The sequence below is a fragment of the Osmerus mordax genome, chromosome 7 (genome assembly GCF_038355195.1).
Source record: "Osmerus mordax isolate fOsmMor3 chromosome 7, fOsmMor3.pri, whole genome shotgun sequence".
NCBI lineage: Eukaryota > Metazoa > Chordata > Actinopteri > Osmeriformes > Osmeridae > Osmerus > Osmerus mordax.
Window position 1 is genome coordinate 357,501 of NC_090056.1, and position 5,000 is coordinate 362,500.

Genomic DNA, 5,000 nt, shown 5'->3' on the forward strand with positions numbered 1-5,000 from the left:
TTCAATCGGAGCTACAACCGTGAACCGTCGCAGATAGGGCGGAAATTTCAACGCACGTCGCTGCGTCTCAGTCCAACTTAAATAACAAAACTGTCCCCAGCGAAATCGGTTGGATAAAACGGAAACGGGAAGCGAAAGAAAACGTTAAACGTCAACACCGAAATGGCTATCGTCAATTCCAATGTGAAAACAACTCGCACGTATGTGTCTTACTCTAAAGCAGTGTATAAAACTATCCCCAGCCAAATCAGAGCTACGCAACGAAAACGGGAAGCGAAACAAAACTTTAAACGGAGCTACCGAATTGGAAATCATCAATCCTGGGAAAATAACAACTCACACGTGTGCCCCTTATTCTAACTTGAATTTAGAAACCGTCCTCAACAAAATCCCACGTTCGGGTGAATAACTGTGAATTTTAAGGCACATGCCTCTCTGGGCTGGGAGAGTGCATTCAAATAGGAGAAATTGGCTTCATTTAGAGGCATCTCCACTTAGGGACGTCGTAGCACCTTAACTCGGGTGGCGTTGGAAAGGTCTGGTCCAGGGGAACACGGGCGTGTCAAGTTTGCCACGCGCACGCGCATCCCCGCTAAACAGGAGCCCAAACAAAATTTTAAACGGAGCTACCGAATTGGAAACCATCAATCCTGGGAAAATAACAACTCACACGTGTGCCCCTTATGCTAACTTGAATTTAGAAACCGTCCTCAACAAAATCCCACGTTCGGGCGCAAAACTGCACGTTTGAGGCCACATTTTCAATGATGCTGGAAACTTACATTCAAAGCTGGGAAAATGTGCTCATCTACAGGCATCCCCACTTAGGGACGTCGTAGCACCTTGACTCGGGTGGCGTTGGAAAGGTCTGGTCCAGGGGAACACGGGCGTGTCAAGGTTGCCACGCGCACGCGCATCCCCGCTAAACAGGAGCCCAAACAAAATTTTAAACGGAGCTACCGAATTGGAAACCATCAATCCTGGGAAAATAACAACTCACACGTGTGCCCCTTATGCTAACTTGAATTTAGAAACCGTCCTCAACAAAATCCCACGTTCGGGCGCAAAACTGCACGTTTGAGGCCACATTTTCAATGATGCTGGAAACTTACATTCAAAGCTGGGAAAATGTGCTCATCTACAGGCATCCCCACTTAGGGACGTCGTAGCACCTTGACTCGGGTGGCGTTGGAAAGGTCTGGTCCAGGGGAACACGGGCGTGTCAAGGTTGCCACGCGCACGCGCATCCCCGCTAAACAGGAGCCCAAACAAAACTTTAAACGGAGCTACCGAATTGGAAACCATCAATCCTGGGAAAATAACAACTCACACGTGTGCCCCTTATGCTAACTTGAATTTAGAAACCGTCCTCAACAAAATCCCACGTTCGGGCGCAAAACTGCACGTTTGAGGCCACATTTTCAATGATGCTGGAAACTTACATTCAAAGCTGGGAAAATGTGCTCATCTACAGGCATCCCCACTTAGGGACGTCGTAGCACCTTGACTCGGGTGGCGTTGGAAAGGTCTGGTCCAGGGGAACACGGGCGTGTCAAGGTTGCCACGCGCACGCGCATCCCCGCTAAACAGGAGCCCAAACAAAACTTTAAACGGGGCTACGGAAAAGGGGAGAGCTTTTTCGGGGACAAACACCACTCACGTCGGTGCCCCCTGTTCCAACTTGAATTTAGAAACCGTCCTCAACAAAATCCCACGTTCGGGTGAATAACTGTGAATTTTAAGGCACATGCCTCTCTGGGCTGGGAGAGTGCATTCAAATAGGAGAAATTGGCTTCATTTAGAGGCATCCCCACTTGGGGACGTCGTAGCACCTTAACTCAGGTGGCGTTAGAAAGGTCTGGTCCAGGGGAACACGGGCGTGTCATGTTTGCCACGCGCACGCGCATCCCCGTTGAACAGGAGCCAAAACAAAACTTTAAACGGAGCTACGGAAAAGGGGAGAGCTTTTTCGGGGACAACCACCACTCACCTCGGTGCCCCCCATCCCAACTTGAACTTAGAAACCGTCCCCAGCGAAATCCCACGTTCGGGCGAATAACTGTGAATTTTAAGCCCCTTTTCCTCTCAAGCTGGAAACGTGCAAAGTTGGGAAAATGTGCTCATCTACAGGCATCCCCACTTGGGGACGTCGTAGCACCTTGACTCAGGCGGCGTTGGAAAGGTCTGGACCAGGGGAACACGGGCGTGTCATGTTTGCCACGCGCACGCGCATCCCCGCTGAACAGGAGCCAAAACAAAACTTTAAACGGAGCTACGGAAAAGGGGAGAGCTTTTTCGGGGACAACCACCACTCACCTCGGTGCCCCCCATCCCAACTTGAATATAGAAACAGTCCCCAGCCAAATCCCACGTTCGGGGGCAAAACTGCTCGTTTGAGGCCACATTTTCAATGATACTGGAAACTTACATTCAAAGTTGGGAAAAGGTGTTCATTTACAGGCATCTCCACTTAGGGACGTCGTAGCACCTTAACTCAGGCGGCGTTAGAAAGGTCTGGTCCAGGGGAACACGGGCGTGTCAAGGTTGCCACGCGCACGCGCATCCCCGCTGAACAGGAGCCAAAACAAAACTTTAAACGGAGCTACGGAAAAGGGGAGAGCTTTTTCGGGGACAACCACCACTCACCTCGGTGCCCCCCATCCCAACTTGAATATAGAAACCGTCCCCAGCCAAATCCCACGTTCGGGGGCAAAACTGCTCGTTTGAGGCCACATTTTCAATGATACTGGAAACTTACATTCAAAGTTGGGAAAATGTGCTCATCTACAGGCATCCCCACTTGGGGACGTCGTAGCACCTTGACTCAGGCGGCGTTGGAAAGGTCTGGACCAGGGGAACACGGGGGTGTCAAGTTTGCCACGCGCACGCGCTTCCCCGCTGAACAGGAGCCCAAACAAAACTTTAAACGGGGCTACGGAAAAGGGGAGAGCTTTTTCGGGGACAAACACCACTCACGTCGGTGCCCCCTGTTCCAACTTGAATTTAGAAACCGTCCTCAACAAAATCCCACGTTCGGGTGAATAACTGTGAATTTTAAGGCACATGCCTCTCTGGGCTGGGAGAGTGCATTCAAATAGGAGAAATTGGCTTCATTTAGAGGCATCCCCACTTGGGGACGTCGTAGCACCTTAACTCAGGTGGCGTTAGAAAGGTCTGGTCCAGGGGAACACGGGCGTGTCATGTTTGCCACGCGCACGCGCATCCCCGTTGAACAGGAGCCCAAACAAAACTTTAAACGGGGCTACGGAAAAGGGGAGGGCTTTTTCGGGGACAACCACCACTCACCTCGGTGCCCCCCATCCCAACTTGAATTTAGAAACCGTCCCCAGCCAAATCCCACGTTCGGGGGCAAAACTGCACGTTTGAGGCCACATTTTCAATGATACTGGAAACTTACATTCAAAGTTGGGAAAAGGTGTTCATTTACAGGCATCCCCACTTGGGGACGTCGTAGCACCTTAACTCAGGCGGCGTTAGAAAGGTCTGGTCCAGGGGAACACGGGCGTGTCAAGGTTGCCACGCGCACGCGCTTCCCCGCTGAACAGGAGCCCAAACAAAACTTTAAACGGGGCTACGGAAAAGGGGAGGGCTTTTTCGGGGACAACCACCACTCACCTCGGTGCCCCCCATCCCAACTTGAACTTAGAAACCGTCCCCAGCGAAATCCCACGTTCGGGCGAATAACTGTGAATTTTAAGCCCCTTTTCCTCTCAAGCTGGAAACGTGCAAAGTTGGGAAAAGGTGTTCATTTACAGGCATCTCCACTTAGGGACGTCGTAGCACCTTAACTCAGGCGGCGTTAGAAAGGTCTGGTCCAGGGGAACACGGGCGTGTCAAGGTTGCCACGCGCACGCGCATCCCCGCTGAACAGGAGCCCAAACAAAACTTTAAACGGGGCTACGGAAAAGGGGAGGGCTTTTTCGGGGACAACCACCACTCACCTCGGTGCCCCCCATCCCAACTTGAATATAGAAACCGTCCCCAGCCAAATCCCACGTTCGGGGGCAAAACTGCTCGTTTGAGGCCACATTTTCAATGATACTGGAAACTTACATTCAAAGTTGGGAAAATGTGCTCATCTACAGGCATCCCCACTTGGGGACGTCGTAGCACCTTGACTCAGGCGGCGTTGGAAAGGTCTGGACCAGGGGAACACGGGGGTGTCAAGTTTGCCACGCGCACGCGCTTCCCCGCTGAACAGGAGCCCAAACAAAACTTTAAACGGGGCTACGGAAAAGGGGAGGGCTTTTTCGGGGACAACCACCACTCACCTCGGTGCCCCCCATCCCAACTTGAATTTAGAAACCGTCCCCAGCCAAATCCCACGTTCGGGCGAATAACTGTGAATTTTAAGCCCCTTTTCCTCTCAAGCTGGAAACGTGCAAAGTTGGGAAAATGTGCTCATCTACAGGCATCCCCACTTGGGGACGTCGTAGCACCTTGACTCAGGCGGCGTTGGAAAGGTCTGGACCAGGGGAACACGGGGGTGTCAAGTTTGCCACGCGCACGCGCTTCCCCGCTGAACAGGAGCCCAAACAAAACTTTAAACGGGGCTACGGAAAAGGGGAGAGCTTTTTCGGGGACAAACACCACTCACGTCGGTGCCCCCTGTTCCAACTTGAATTTAGAAACCGTCCTCAACAAAATCCCACGTTCGGGTGAATAACTGTGAATTTTAAGGCACATGCCTCTCTGGGCTGGGAGAGTGCATTCAAATAGGAGAAATTGGCTTCATTTAGAGGCATCCCCACTTGGGGACGTCGTAGCACCTTAACTCAGGTGGCGTTAGAAAGGTCTGGTCCAGGGGAACACGGGCGTGTCATGTTTGCCACGCGCACGCGCATCCCCGTTGAACAGGAGCCCAAACAAAACTTTAAACGGGGCTACGGAAAAGGGGAGGGCTTTTTCGGGGACAACCACCACTCACCTCGGTGCCCCCCATCCCAACTTGAATTTAGAAACCGTCCCCAGCCAAATCC